This window comes from Mesitornis unicolor, unplaced genomic scaffold (genome assembly GCF_000695765.1).
Source record: "Mesitornis unicolor isolate BGI_N332 unplaced genomic scaffold, ASM69576v1 scaffold25963, whole genome shotgun sequence".
In the NCBI taxonomy this organism is placed as follows: Eukaryota; Metazoa; Chordata; class Aves; order Mesitornithiformes; family Mesitornithidae; genus Mesitornis; species Mesitornis unicolor.
Window position 1 is genome coordinate 1 of NW_010175771.1, and position 16361 is coordinate 16361.

General features: G+C 43.3%; 1 protein-coding gene across 1 annotated transcript in view; it reads left to right on the forward strand.

Annotated features, from left to right (window-relative positions):
- Positions 1–4561: 4561 nt before the first annotated feature.
- Positions 4562–16361, forward strand: part of JMJD1C (jumonji domain containing 1C) — a 54944-nt gene continuing 43144 nt past the window's right edge. Inside the window, exon 1 of the mRNA XM_010181512.1 lies at positions 4562–4671. The gene's annotated coding sequence lies outside the window, so the exon portion shown is untranslated. The remainder of the gene's footprint in view (positions 4672–16361) is intronic.

Here is a 16361-nt window from a genome sequence, read left to right on the forward strand (position 1 = left end):
GGGGAGCTTCGCCCCCGCGTCCCGCCGGTTGCTGCCTTCTGCTTGCGGGTTCCGACACCCTCCCCTCCCCCTGGGAAGGGCTGAGGGAGTCCCGCCCGGAATAGTGTCTTGGCTGGAAATGTGCTCTTCCGTAGGGAACTCGGGCAAAGTAGTCGTCTGCAAGTGAGAAAACGGTGCTCGGTTTTTACGTCAAATCTGTTTTATTTATCTTCTGCTCTTTTCTCTTCGGTAATTCTGCATTTGAGTACAAACGGTGACAACAAACAGGCGTTGGGAGAGAGCTACGGCTATTTTTGAAGTTTAATGATTAAGTGTCATAATGAAAAGGTGCCAGTGTTTGCGCTATTGCAGACTAAACAGCGAGGCTGAAGAACAATATGCGGAAAAGTTTGCTGAATAGCACGTATGAATTAAGTTTACGTGATCTTTACATTTTTTGTGGTTTAAAGAAGAGAATATATAAAATTGCTACTGTCTTTGCCAAACACTGCAAGTGGATTATTCACATTATACATTTTAGGTTAAGGATAGCTTTCTTGAATAAATTCGTAGTTGAAAGACTATTCTCTTTACGGTATAAATTCCTCTAGAGGGATGGGGTTTTTTTTAAGAGGTAACTGCATAGGAAAATGTGCTTTTGTGGTGCGGGGAGCAGGCTGCAGGCGCAGGGTGCCCGGCTGAGCGGGCTGTGATCTCCCGTGGGGCAGACAGGCGGTGTGGTACGTGCGAGATGGGGCGGGCAGCAGCTGCGAGCTCAGCTGTAACCCGAGCGCTTGCTGCAATGAGCCTTCGGGGTGTCACAGCCTGGCAGCGCCTGGGCTGCGGCAGCCGGGAGGCAGCAGCTCGCAGCCGAGGTGCAGTGGTTCCCGGAGCGCCCTGGCCAGTGCCAGGGAACTGCTTGCTCGCATGGTGGGGGCGGCTCACCACGTCTCCAGCTGCTTAATTGCATTAGGCAGAGATAAAACTGCACTATGTGCTTGCTCAGTGCTGCTTCCTCGGGAAAGCAGGGCCTGTGGTTGCCATGGGGTTTTAGAAATGATAAATAAATAGATGAGTTTTGTTACTGGGCGTTAGAAAAAAGCAGTCTGTGAGTAATCTGCTGTATTTGCGAGTTTGGTGAATGCCATCAAGTAGTTTGGAGATTGATTGCTGTGAAGTGATGGTACTTAGTATTTTCTAAAAATTTATTTGGATTTCTAGGAGGTCTAAACCCAGTTTTTCTTCTCAGTCTGAGAGCTATGCCAGGTACCTACTGTAGGCAAGTTACTTCTTGTATGAGCTGTGGTGAAATCATGGGAGGGGGCAGAGTAAGAAATAACTTTTTTATTCAAGATCAGAGATCTTGGTAGCAGTGCAGCTGAGGTGTGTGTATGTGTTCACAGAGCTCCTTTTGGCCAACCAGGGAAATCTGGTGGAAAAAAAGCTGGATTTTTTTCAACCAGCCAACTAGAAGAGTGCTGAAGCCAGTTGTCACTTGAAACTAAGTGCTTGAGTCCTTTGCTTAATTGTGGTCTTCAGGGAATTGGGTTAAAGTAGGTGGTAAAAAGAAGCTTTATGCGAGTTTGAAAGATTTTGTTTGAAGAGATTCAGTTTTTCCTGGTTTCAGCCAGTAGGCCTGATTCTCCCTGGAGTTCTCCACTTCAGGAACAGAAAGAGGGAGCGTCCTCCTCTGAAGGTCTGCAAGGAGCTTGTTGGACCTTCTTGCATCTCTCTTCATGTCGTTACATGCCTCACATGCATGCCTTTAGTAGCTGACTCTTGCCTGCTGTGCTCCTAGTCTGTTTTTCTTTGTGTGTATGCGATGTGCGGTGTGAAGTTCAGTCATGTTTTCTGTCTTTAAGATTTTTCAAATCCCTATCCTGTCCCACTTTGGATTTCTGTCTCCTTGGTGGCCTGCCTATCTCCTGGAGCTGATGGAGTCTGGACTTTGCTTTCCCAAGAAGGCCTGCTTTTTCTAAAGGGTGGGGTTTTGTTGTTCTTTGATAGTGGGAATGTTTTCTAATAGTGTCTGAAAAGGCTCAAGTTGCGTGCAGCTGATCAGCCATCTGCCTGTGAGGTGGTGTGTGACATGGCGTACTTTTGCTTTATTTATTTACATGATTTTCCTCTGTGCTTGTGGGATAGCCTGCATCCTCCACATGCGTATTTTGGGGGCGTTGGCCTGTCTAGAAGCTTGGATCTGTGAAAGCAAATGAGAAGTCATTACGTTTCTCTTCTCAGAATAATCATGCTCACAGATCTATATTTGGAACTAGTTCCTTTAATACCAGCAGTAAGATAAACCAGTGGCTCACACTACCTTAATCTGTGGTGTTGTCTGAATCCTGCACGATAACTGCAAGCCGCATTCCACACAGTTTCGTTTTGGCTAATGATGTGGTATGTCCTGTTGTTTGTAGTCGGAAGTGCATTTCTTGACCTGAATAATAGCACAGAAAGTTAGAAAGGAGCCAGCATGGAAAAGTAGAACAGTGTAGACGAAGACGTGAGGGTGAATTAGGAACTGAAAGACTACAGCGTTGACTTTCTTAAAGAAAAGTTTGTCCACTTGTGAGTTCATACACTCAGCGCTTTGCAATTTCATGATGTGAACTCCACCCTCTCTTAATTCAAACCATTAGCAGTACAAGACCCATTATAGAAAAGTGATGCAAGAGCAAAGGCCCTTTCTTAACTATTAGAGGTTAAATAATTATTTACTATTCAGACTCTGTAGTTAGCATATTATCACATTCTCCTGCCCCTCCAGCCTTTCATCTAGTTACCCTGTTGTTGAGATAGCTGACTGGCTGACAAGGTTTTTTTTTTTCCTTGCTTGTATGAGAAACGGTAACAGCTGAAGTGAAACCTTAAATAAAATGGAGACAAGAATGCAGTACATTAAATCTGAGCATTTCTAGAGTTGGATGTGTTTATTAGAAACTATTATGTATCTGCAATTAAGTGTTTTCTCATTTGTAAGTGCCAAAGCTGAAGCTCCAGAGAGGCTTGAGTTATATTTAGCCTAATCGCAAGGCAACACCTTTGTAAAGTAGGTAATGAAGCCTGATAAAACCTTGAGTGCATCTCTTAGGAACTGCCTGCAGACTGGCTGAGGGCAGGTCATTGACTCTGCTGCTGCCCTGCTTAGGTGGCTTTTGTCAAGTTATGGGATTGCTTGATCCCTCAGTCTCCCCATCTGTAAATAGGCAGCAGTGATCCTGCCCGCCCCTTGTAAGTACTCGGTGTCTGTTGCTGTGGGGTGCTGCATGTGAGCTCGTGATGTCCTGTTGTGATAGCGGCATCTTACAGATGTTGGCGTAGCATTTGCACAATGCTTCATGTGGTTTGACCTGCCCTTGTTTCTCCTCTTTGTCTTTTTCTCCTGCATTTCAAATTTAGAATCGGTGTCAGACGGCTTTTCTCTTTTCCTGCTTTCCCTAATTACAATTTTTTTTTGTTCTGCAGAGTAATTTTCCTCCTCTTTTTCTGCCCCTTCATGTTTTTTTCCCTTATATCCTGCATCTTCTTTCTGCTGGTTGTTTCTTTTGTTCACCCCTGCCTTCCTCTTGCTGTTTCCGTCTGTCTTCAGAGCTGCGTTTTCTCTCCCCTCCATCCGCTGGGATTTCCTTTTCACCTGACTCATCCCCTCTCGGAACATCCCCGCTCAGTCATGCTCTCCTTGCGCTTCTGTTCCAGGAAACCCAGCCAGCAGGGAAGGGGACCGCCTGCTCATGCCCTCTCGGGATGAAACCCGCTGAAGTCATGGCTCCCTCCCCGCTCGCCTGCTGCATTCTGCTATGCGTGGATGACGGGGGTGTTTTGGGCAAAGGCTGTATGAGGGCATCGAGGAGCCTGTTATTCCCTGCTCTCCTTTCTCCGTGCTGGGCTTTTGCAGCAGGGCTGGGAGGCTTCCTGCTTCCTTCCACGTGCAAGGGGCCCCTCGCCTCTCCCACAGCACGTGGGAGGAAGCGGGAAACCTCCGGGCCCCGCTTCAAAAGCCCCGGGACCGGGTGCTGCCGTCTCCGAAGCCGTTGCACCGGAGCAGCTGGTTGCTGCAGGGAGGAGCGGCTGCGGGGGAGGCAGGCAGCAGAGTCAGAACAGATGCAGAGACGGGCAGGGAAATGAGATGGTTGACTTGAGGCAAGGTGAACGATTTCAGAACAGGAAGGGGGGGAGCGTTTTCACGTCTGCAGTCTGTTTCCACTTCAGCGTCCTTAGTGTAATTACCACTGCACCAGCTAGTCCTGCAGGCAGGAGGAGAGGATCTGCGTGCTAAGCTGTATGTTTAAGATATAATTGTGCTCCTGTACTTTGAGCTTCTGTGGTAAACCCTCTTTCTCAAGCACAATGAGGGAAAGGAAGAATGTACGGTGTAGTTCCCTTTTTCTAGCTGGTTTTCCACCAACAGCACAAAGGAAAAATGACAAAACACAAAATCCTTCTTTCTTGTATAATTAGCAACTGTTATTCTGTTTTAACTTGTTTTGATGGAAGAATTACGTCAGTGTTTATACAGTCTTGGGGGTTTGATGTGCTGAGCTTTTTCTAATTTGTTAAATTTCTTTTTTCCAATAGACATTCAAGCCCTTGGTTGGAAAAAGTGTATACAATTCAATTACTGCAGTAGAATTCCTTGTGGACAAACAGCTGGATTTTATAACTGAAGATAGTGCCTTTCAGCCCTATCAGGTAAGAAATTTGGTTAGTGTACGAGTACTGTCTATTTAGCTTAGATAAAATCCATGTTTGTTATTTTTAAGTGCATTTTACAGTCCAGTTCTGTGTTACAGGAACAGTTTCCTTATTGATTATTGGCAGAGATTGTTGCTCATTTCGTGAAAGATTGTCAGATACTGTATCTGATTGTAGTGAATCTGATCATGACAGGGAGTACTAGGCAACTAATACTAGTGAACCACCTTTAAGTAAAATCCCTGACCCCTTTAAAGGTTAAACAGTAGCGTTAGTTGTAGAGCAGACAGAAGGTAATATCAGTCCTTCTGAAGCTGGGCTTTCATTTCTCGATCCTTGCACTGCTAGAGTGATACATGACTTACTCTTTTTTTGAGAAGGAATAGCAGAAAATGTTATTTTTTTAAAAAAAGAAAAAACCTGTTCTCTTGCTGTTGTTTCTAAGCCTGCTAAAATTTCAAGTCTTTGATTTTAATGCTGCCTTTGTCAATGAGAAATAGAGTAATATATTAATATGTGTGTTTATATTTAAAGAGCAAGAGAAACAATGATCTCCCCCTCATCAGAAGGTCTAAAAATCTCTTCCTTGACAAATAGAAAAGCATTTGATACTTCAACTTGTGCTGAACTGATTGCAATTAGAATAGCCATAAATTCTTTCTTATGGCTGGGATGGTACACTGCAGTGATACAGAAATAGTACTTTGAGACTTGGAATAACAGATGGTCCTGAATAAACGCTATGTAATTCTGTCCTGACACCCCTTCTTCCCTCCTCCTTCACCAAGATGTGGGTTTTTTTCCCAATACCAAATATAGAGCTAGAAAAAGAGAAGCAGCTGAGACAGAATCCTGGGAAAAGGAGGGGGAGGTTCAGTTTGTGGAGGGGCTGGTGCTTTTGTGTGTCCGTGGTGGGGAAGCCAAACGAGTTCAGCGCTGCTAGTCAGGGAGAGGTTACATGTTACAACTCGAGCTGCTTGAACAGCTTGGCTGCGCTGCAAAGGACAATTCCCACTATCAGACCTCACGCTATCACCTTCAGCCTTCTAAACCAGCACAACCTTGATTTTCAAAAACGGGAGTGGGGGGTGAGAAAAAAATCTGTGAGGTTACTGAGCCGAGCTGGATTAGCCCAGGGTGCAGCAAGTGCTGTGGCTTCCTCCAGGGAAGGGGTCAGGATGACGCAAGGCAGAGTGGGATATCCTCCTTTGGCAGCAGCGACCTCTTAAATCAGCTGAGCTGTGAAGTGTAAATTTGCTCTCAGAGTCCAGCCGCAATCTTCCAGACGCATTTTACATAGCAAATGGTTGTGCTAGTGTCTGTCCTTTACCTGAAATGTATCAAGATCACGTCTCTGATAACGTTCATTCCAGTAACCGTAATCAATCTCCTTTTGGCAACGGATCATTGCTTACAAGATGAGCTGAGCAAAACAAATTGAATATATGAGAAGGACTGCCTTTTGTAAAACAATCCTATTACCAGGCCTGGCTGCCAGTAACGTAGCAATGTTAGATGCGTTTTAAGTCCTTCACCTCAAGGAGTATTTACTGATGCAGTATTAGACACAGAAGTACCTTAATTTGGGAAGATGCATACAAGTTGAAGGTGTCACTTTTGAAAATGTGTCATGAACAGCTGTCTTTACAAGTGTCTTGGTAGATAATACTGTAACTAACAGCATTAGCAACTTCATTTTTAAAAGAGGAGTTCACCAAAAAGTGGGTGCAGGTATAAGCTTGGTCTCCCTAACGCATGACCTCCATAACTCTTGGCTTCCATTTTTGACATGCAGAGGGCAACTCTGTGTTCAAGGTCAGGTTATTTCCCCTTCCTAGGGAGCAAACAGCTGTCTATTAAAGCCTGAGATGGAGGTGGCTGATCTTTTATCAGTCATAAGTAGTTTGGTGACAAGAGATACCTAAATCCTTTTTTCCAGTCACTTAATGTGAGGCAGTTTTCACTTAGACCTTTTTTTATCTGGAAGGCCTTCCTGTTCTTTGTCATGAAAACAGATCATAGATAAATCTTTGGTAAACTTTCTGTAAAATCTGCTTTTCTAAGAAGAAAAAATGGCCTTTTTGCTCACTTATTTCATCTGGAGTAGTGTTAACCTGTTTTTGGGCAGAAGGCAGAACCAAGGAATCATTCTTTGCAGAGATGAGTTAACTTTGAGTCTTTCTGAATGTGTTTAATTTTTGGTTTAAGCTCTCATGGCTGCACATTTTTAATGTGAAGTCCTTAGAGACCATGGTGATCTAAACGCTTTTTTATTGCGTTTTGCTGTTGGTGCCTAAAATTCCAGTACCTTTCTGCCAAAACAAACAAAATTTGAATCTGTGTGGGAAGACTCCATTTCACTTCAGATACAATTCTTAACTACTGAGTAATCTTTCCCATCATTGCATACACTCGTAACACCAGTAATGGGCAGCAGACGAGCATTTGGTGTGAATTCTGCTCAGATCCGTTCTGATCAAAACCTGCAGTGCTGTTTAACATAATTATTGGGCTAAAGGGCTTCATGAATAAGGTGGTGCTGTCCAGTTTAAAGGTGACAAATGCTTAAGGCAAAGAAAGCAGCATACTTGGCATCATTTTAGTCTTGGCAGGAAAAACAAAGTTTGCGTGGGCAAAGAACTAAATTACTGTCGTTACCAGGAGTGGTTCTTCCAGAACAAGAGCAAAGAGGCTTTGGCAGGACTCGCTGGGGAATCATGAACCATGGATTCCCATGCCATGTCTGCTCTTTGCATAAATAAATACGTTCGAATTGTTAAGAGACTCGTCAGCCTTTGTAGGAGCTGGATGAATATTGTTATTAAAAGTAGCATATGTGGCTACACTGTACCAGCTTTTTCCATTGTCTTTTTTTTGCTTGTTTGTTTTTTTTCATATCTTCACAGGGGTTTCTGTGGCAAGTGTTATACTTGTCAGTGAATTATTCTTTTGAATCCTGCCCTCTGTAAAATTTCCTTGGTTTCTCAGTGTGTGGTGCCTTAAACACCAACCTACAACTTATTTCCGGTGGCTTTTATCTCTGTTGCTTCACAGAGGATACAAACGATATTATTCTCTACGTGAAACTTTTGTGTGACTGAGTGACTCATTCGTTAATCTGGGATGGTCAGACCATTTAGTCATGTAGTTCTTTTTATGGTGGTGACAAGGGGATCTTGAGGAGAAAGCAGATATGAACACTTGCCATAGTACTTTGCTTAGCAATGAAATGAAAATTCTGTTCCTTTGCCAGAAGTGATAGGCTTAAAATTCACAAAGTGCGTTTTCTGTACCACACTAGTGTCTGTAGGAAATGTAGTCTTGAAATGGGATGTGTAAGGCAGGTCCTTAATATTTTTCTACTTTGTGTTTATAATATATCATGGATATTTTGTGATTAAATAAAAATTGACAAATGTGGTAGATTTTATAGTGGCTCTTGTTGTAGATTGCAAAGTAACACACTTTCAAGTATGTTTGTTATTAAAGTATTTTAAGTAAAACTACAGTAAGCCTACAGAATTACAAATGTGACCTAAATCAAATAATTCAAACTCAGATGATTTTCTGTAATAAGTTGCTTCTCCTATTCTGTGACAGCTCTGTGTCCGTTCATTATGGGAGATGTATGTAGTAAGCTAAGCAGCAGCAAAGCTGATCATTGTATCAATTTGTTTAAGCATTGTAGTTCACTTGAAGGGCTGTAGCTGGGGATGTGAAGCATTAAAGCTCAGCATATGGTATGTGTGACCTCATCAGTGTGGTGTTTTTGTCTGGATGGTGTTTGGCAGTACCCGTCACGGGCACTGCTGGCCTGAAGTGTGTGATTCTGCTGTTACTGGCTGAAGCAGCTGGAGTCAACTGCATTATACTTTGGACAAGCAAATGAAGAATAACAAAAAGTGTTTTATATCATGTCTTTTCATAATAAAATACACTTATGGAAAGACCCAGAAAGACTCTGCTTTGTTCAAGCAGTCAGCATGTTTCAGCTGTGTGTCTGGGTTGGGCAAAGCAGGGTGCAAGGATAGATTGTATATTTCCAAGTATGTACACACACATTATGTGTGCATATGATAATAAGTGCCCAAAGGACTTGTGAGCACACAGCACTGGAACAAATGTGCTCAGCTGAGCCAGGGCAAAGAATTCAAATTAAGTTCCTTCACAACCATTAAGCATCCTGCAGAGAGGGTATTTCACTCTTCAAGGAAGGAACTGGAAGGGTGTGCACACCTCCTGCATGTTGGGGTTAAAACCAAACAACAACAACAACCCAAAACACCACACACACACGCACTCACACACACGCAAAGCCAACAAACAAAAAGCTAACCATGCTAAGAGTGAATCAAGAACACGCTTCTATTCTTTGTGGTGGAATATCACTTGGATCCCTCTCTACATATTCACATTCCTGTTCAGAGCAACTTTTTCTTTCTTTTTGTTGTGGGTGGTGTATTTGGTTTTGTTTCTTTTTTTTTAAGACTAGCCTGGTTGCTTTAGTGTTTCAGAATGGTAAGGTCTGCCTGCCTACCTCTGTGCTGGAGGTTGCAGATGTAAAGATAGAGCCCTGAGAAATCCCCTGTGGGAGGTGTTACATGCACAGCGATAGGCGTGTGTACTTTGTTCTTTTTCTAAATGTGCATTGCGTGTCTGAGGGCTGACAGGTCGAATGTCTAACACACCTTAAAGGTTGTTAAAGTAATAATAATAAACTTCCTTGCTAATCATGAAATGGGTACCTTGGATTCAGGATCTAATACTCTGCTGATCTTACTTGACCTATTACAAGTTCAAGTGCTTTATGCCGTGAAGTGTAAGGCTTGAGATAAGGGCATTGTGCAACTCTGATACACTGCTTTTCTGTTTATTATGGGCAGACATTGGGTATTTCAGATCTCAGTGCTTTTGGGTTTTGTGACTTGTTTGCTCATAAGAGCAAGCCAGTTGTGTAGTAAGGCTTAAGTAGTAATAACATGTACACATTAAAAATTCTTTAAACATCTTGAAACAGGGATAAAATTTTTGTCTTTTTTAAGCACCCTATAATCATACAGTGCACTCATCTTTCAGAGTTCTCTTACTTCAAACTTCAGGTTTAAAAATAGCTACTGCAGCTGAAAATTGCTTTTCCCATAAACTTGTACCTCCACTGCCCAGGCGGGCCAGAGCTTTTGGGTAGGTCCCACCCTTTGAGGTTGACAGAAGCAGCTCGGGAACTCCTGATGCTGGCCAGCTGGTGGCCATGGCCATCATGTGCTTGTCTCCCGTTTTCATTTCCTCTATGGGAGACAGAGGCACACGCAACTTTCTGCATCTTTAACTCTTCTCAACGTTGTCTTTAAGAGCTGTCTGTCTTCTTTCCCATGTCTCTGGTGTCTCTGGTGTCTGGACCACCCATAAGCAGTCCAGCTGGCTTCTCTGGCAGCATCGTAAAGAACAATTGTCTAAACAGCCTATTAGCGACACATCTATGTTTAAGTGTACGGTTCCAACGTGAGGGGAAGCGAAAGGCTGCGTCCAGCTAGAAATGGGTCAGATGACTCATACCGACCGGTCCTTGCTCCCTGTTACACATGTGGGACAGAAGACTTTCATCAGAGTACTCGAGAGGAGAGAGGAATGAGGGAGGAGAGACTGGCACCCTCTATTTATAGAGTCAGAGGGAGATGTACGTTGTCTCTCCTAAGATTCTGTGTGTGCCTGCCTTTGCTAGAGAGCTGCTTCCTTGAGGACTTCAGCTCTCTTTATTCTCAAATAGGTGGAATAAAAGTGTACCTTCCTGTTTTACCCTGATTTCTTAAGAAATAAGGGCCTTACTCACTTTAGTTTTTCTCAGCAAGGTTTGATGCAGAAGTGGAGTTCTCCCAGATCTGACAAGCCTTGGGGAAATCAGCAGTGTGGTGGGGAGAGGCCATCGATCACTGGGCGGGTGGTGCAGATACCACAAGTAGTATGGCTTGTCCAGGTAGTAGGAGGGGGTTTGTGATAGTGTGATGGGATGAGGGAGTTGAGGTGGAACTGCTGAAGGGTATGAGAAGGTGTGCAAGGAGGAAGCAATAGAGTTGTGAGGTCCCTGGGATAAACTGAGGTTGCTGCACTGGGGGTAGGTCTCATGTCTGTGGGAAAACGGGGTTCATTCCACTGTCATAGAGAAACTTGCTTTACTCTTCCCACAATTCTTCAAAAGTCATGGTCAGTTAGATGCTTTGACCTCATCTTGGGATTCGGAATCCTTGGTGATTGGGGAAACTCTGAAGTGTGAATGAGGGTAAAATCCTTTCAGGGGAAAAAAAAAGAGGAGGCCTTCCTGCATCTTAGGTAGGGGAGAAACACAGGAGTTTCATTGAAATGTGTTCTTACTAGAATTTAACTGTAGGCACAGTAGCTCATTTGATGAAGTGCTCACCATTTTGTTCCTTCCTCTGATACAAATTCGCTTTGTTCAGGACTTCTATTCTAGAAGTTTCTCTTACAAAATGTATTTTTGAAATTATAACTTACAGAAGTACCAGTCTGTAGTCTAGAGGTAGTGCTTCTTGAGAACCGCTCCGCAGCCTTCAGCAGGCTGCAGTTAGTAGAGGTTTAGAGCTGTAGCTGTTCAGGTGTTTATATGGAATTCCTTTTCCAGGCCAGACATCTGGGGACAAACTCAAGTAATTTTATACAAACCTGATTTTCAGTGTTTTTAATAAAACCGAGTACAAATCTTACTATTTTCTTAGACATAGGAATAACTTCAATAAAACAAAAAGTGCTATATTTGTTTTGATGTGGAGGGCTTGGTGTGCAGTGAATTTCCTGGTGAAGCTTAATTTCTTTTTAATGGTGTACTAAATACACGTCTGAAGGCTTTTTTACTACTGTTGTTTGTAAATACTGATCTCCTCCCCTTCAGTCTAGCAAACATTTCCTGTCTTCTGAATGGAATTAAAATTAACTCTTATTGTTGGGTTTTTTCCCTGCATCCCCCTTTTCCTTCTATGTGTCTGCCTGCATTCCTGGGAGGAGTAGTTTAGTGTGCTTTTGCCGAGCAAGTGGTGTGCAGTGCATTTCCTGGTCAAGCTTAATTTCTTTTTTAATAGTGTACTACATAACTAAATACACGTCTGAAGGCTCTTTTACTACTGTTGTTTGTAAATACTGATCTCCTCCCCTTCAGTCTAGCAAACATTTCCTGTCTTCTGAATGGAATTAAAATTAACTCTTATTGTTGGGTTTTTTCCCTGCATCCCCCTTTTCCTTCTATGTGTCTGCCTGCATTCCTGGGAGGAGTAGTTTAGTGTGCTTTTGCCGAGCAAGTGGGTTTGAAGCACAGTCATTTTCTGTGCATCTCACAAATGATCCTGTATTTTATGATTTTAGAAGTGAATTTTAAGTATACAGTTTAGAAATTGTATTTCAGCCGTAGAGGCTGGGTTTTTATCCACTGAATGTTTTCTTCCCTTTCGCTATCTTTTCACCACTTCCACGTATGACAGATAAAATCAGGTTAAAGCACATTTCAGGATGCGTTAGGACGTGGTGGCTGAAGTATGGCGCTTGACAGGCTTTTTCCCCTTCCAAGTGGCATAGTTCAGTTTTATATTCTTAATAGGAATTCTTTGGTTCTGGTTCGATTTATAGACAGAAAAATATTGTGAAAGCGACAAGCATTGTATCAGTTTTTAACACTGAATGACTTTCAGGAGTTTACCCCAAGGAGCTTATTGAAGCAACAACTGAAATTGTTTCCCGTTTTCTGATTAGCAATTTAGTCTTTCCTCTTCACAAGACCACTATTCATCTGTTCTATAAAAGGCACAGCCACTGCTTTCTCCAGAGTTTCAGAGAGCTGTGGGGTTAATCCAAGTATGATATACATCCCAGCTGGTCAGAGCTCTGTTATTTATAGGGAAAATTCCTAAAATGGCTCCAGCAGGTCAGAGCAGAGCTCTTAGCAGAAAAGAGTGCACAATGAGGGCTGCATTGCTTCTGAGACTGACTTGGAGCACAAGCAGCATTTCCATGTTTGCACAGTGATGGGCTCACTCTTGTATGCCCATCCAGATGGTTGGAAAGTCTCTGCAGTGTACGCTTAAGACCGGAGAAGTTTGTTCTTCTGAATGAAGTTCTGCAAGAAAATGTGCGAGCTGTTTTCCCAGCCTGGATGCTTTGCTTCTGTGCATTGCTGCCTTAAATGCTGTTAGAAACTAACTTTGAAAAGTTCTGTGCAAATACAGCAGTATTTGTTCAAAACACGAGAGAAATGTGTTTTATTCTGAACCACGTCCATATTGTCAGCTTGTTGGCCAACGCTGTTATGTGGCACGTTTTCAAACAAGTCCCAGTGAACCACCTGAGAGGAAATTAATGTAATAGTAATTAAGTGGACCAAACTCCACTGAAGCTGACTTTCAGGAACATTTTGAAGATATCTGATATCGTCTTTGCTCTTGACCAAAAAAAAAAAGGTAAAGATATTTTTATTGTTGGGAAGGATTTGTATTCTGCACATAATCCTCATGAGTTACAGGGGGAAAGGAGCTGCAAAGTTGCAGGTTCTCAGAACTGCTGGAGATTTCAGATTTAGTAAATAGGATTGAGAGCATTTGCAGAAGAGACTGAGTGGCTCTGTGGCTGCTAGTAACCAAAGCTGGTGGTAGTTCACATTACAGAGCAGGGTGTCATTCACAAGTGTGAGAAACTCTGATGCATGTTTCTAGAAGGTGGCGTTGATACTGGGAGCTGTCATCAGTCTGCCACATATCGAATAGTGTTTTTCAGTTTTCTTCTGCAGGTTTGAGTTGAGAGACCTTTTTAATACAGTAAGCTCTAAGTAGTCTCATCAAAGAATACTGTGTTGCTGAGTAACTAGTGAGTAATGCAACTGATCAAAGATTTGGAGGTGACTACCGTGGAATAAGAGATGAACTATCCAGTCTGTCATTATCGGTGGTGGTGGTGGTAGAGAGCTTGCCAGCTTCACCAGGTCTGGCTGCTGCAAGTAACTTCTGTCCCTGACACAAGGCAGATGTGTCAGTCTCTGAGCAAGAACTGATCTCTTGGTGTGATTCTGGGGACATTGGACTGCCTTTCTAGCAGCCCCCTAGTCCAGACAACTGATGATCAGCAGTGTACTTTCTTTTTTGTTTAAAGACACCTGCATTCATACAGCTTGCCCTTCAGCTGATACAGTTTGGGGAGTTATTAGATACCTTCTGAAAGCTGTTCACAATTCACAGGGTGTCTCAGTTTAAATTTTAATATCAATGTACAGATTTTTTCCCTCGGATCTATTCACTTAGCCGCTCTCCTTATTTGCATCAACTTCACTCTGCTAATTGCTTGCTTCAGGGAAATGTCTGCACTTTGAGGTTTCTTTTCCCATAGTTGCATTGAGTTGCTTGGTAAGTGACTCGAAGGCTTGTTCCAGTATCACAGTGTAACTTGGAAGTTAGTGGCTGAGTGGGGTAGGACCAGTACTGCCTCGCTCTTTCTCTTAGGAGTAGATAAAACAAAATGCAAAATTAGGACGGAGTTGCGTGTTGCTGAGACGGTGGTGGTAGATGTGTAGCGCCTGCAGTGAGGAAGGGGAAGGAAATGTGATTCAGTGGAAAATGGAAGAAATGAAATGTATGACTGTCATCAAAATGAGGCAGAAGATGGATGCACAGCAGTGCCATTCACTTGACCTTTCCCTTGTTTGTATGTGGAGAAGAATGTCAGTAGTACACTGCAGCGCTCCTAAGTGGAGCCCACCAGATTTGTGGGTAGGAGCCATTTGTTTGAGGAGGTTTTTAGGTAGGATGCTAAAGATAACATCTATCACTCCAGGAGACTCTGCTTTCTGTCCCACTTGGTCACACCCAGTAGTTTTCCTGTTTTCTTCCTAATCTGTAAATCAGATCAGGACGCAGATTGGAATTACAGCGACAGCACTTTGTCCCAGCTGCTCAAAGAGAGGGTGACATAACCTGTGAGCGTAAGGGTCATCTATTTTTTTAAGTCTCTGTTTTCAAATACAAAGCTATTGTAGAAGTCACTCAAGCGGTTTTTAGGTTGTTTTGTGGCAGTATCTGCCTGGCCCAGGTTTAGTTTTGCTTACCCATTGGTGGCTGCTTGTTACCCTGCCACGTGCTCGTTCTGTGTGCTGCCCTCGTTTCCCTTCTGCCTTTCCACAGTAGATTCCCATCTACGTGCACAGGAGTAACAAGCGGCCATGTACAAAGCAAGTTTGCCAGCATGCACATTTTACCTGAGACATTGTCAGCCAAGTCAGATTTTTTTCCTGTATATTTATGTTCCTAGCTTTAATGTATTTTCCGTAGCATAATCTTTCATATTTTTAATAGAAATGTTACGGTATCCTTAGGGTTGTGAGTTATTTTTCCAGAACTGAATTACTGAACTAATTGGTGCAATGATGCGTCTTCAAGCCTGAAACCGTGACTTGGAGAAGCAGACATAGCACTGTTTCTCAAACCTGATAATTAAAATTTCAAAATCATTGTCGGCTCTTTAATTACTTGATGGGAGAAATGAGGAAGGAAGTACAAGTGTGTGGGGAGAAGTACTAAACTTCTAGGGAAGAGTGGGGAGCAGAAGAAAAATTGTTGATAGAGATGAGAGTTCCTGAGAGATGTTGTTTACTGACAGTTGGAAAACTACTGAATTTTCAGTCCTCATCATTCCCCCCACCCCGTTTTAACTTTATACTTACATAAACATAGTTGTTGCTGTTGCACACTGAAGATAACCTCTAATCTTCAATCTGTGGTCTGAAATATCTATAAACTTTTGTCCTTTTCTGAACAGTGCATTTGGAGCCCTTGTTGGGAAGGGATTCGTTATCTGTGTTCTCTCGCCTGGCCTCTGCACGCAGGGAGCGCGTCGCTGGCCACCCCTGCCTTTTCGCAGTTGGCGTACCTCTGCATACGTGTGAGCAGGGCTGACCTCAGCTCGACTTTGTTTCTGCTTTAGGGGTCAGGGTTGTGCCTTCAAGCTTGACTTAACTGGTTCAGATGTAGCCCAGCAGCTGCCAGGTTTGAATGAGGTAAATTGTGACCGTGCACTCGGAATGGCAGAAAATAGGTCAAGTGTGGGTTGGGTTTACATAGAAAGCACTAGTGTTGCCTGGTAAGCCTAAGCCTCTTCTCTCTGCTCAGACAAAGCCGTTTAAGGTAAACTAGGAAGTTAGAGGATCTCGCTAAAAAACTTTCTAGCCTTCTGTGGCCTTGGTGTTAGTGGCTGGGGTTGCCCTTTGTAAGAAGCCTGGACTGGGAGGGAGGTTGCCCTGGTTGCAGGGGCAGGGGTGGTTTGAGTCGATGTGTTCCCCTGAGCGGTCCCTCTGGAAAGGCGTTTTTCTCTGTGTTTCTCTGCTGGGAGACTGGTGCAGCCCTTGCAGCTTTCAGCACCTCCAACCTCCTGCCCACCAGCTGCATTGGCCTGGCAGCTGGGGTAGCCTTTCACTTGTCAGAAAGGAATAAGGAATATGCTGTTTACCGGTACTCCATGCAGGTGTGTGTGTCTGGAAAGATGGCTGAAGCACCAGAAGATCTGTGTATTTAAGTCTCAGTTAAATTTGATTATTTTTCTGTAGGGTTTTGGTGTGCTCCATGAGGCCTCAGCAGTGCCTGTGCATGCCTGGTGGTTTCCTCAGGCGTGTAAATTGCTGCCAGTTGCTGTGTTTTAGTTATCCTCAT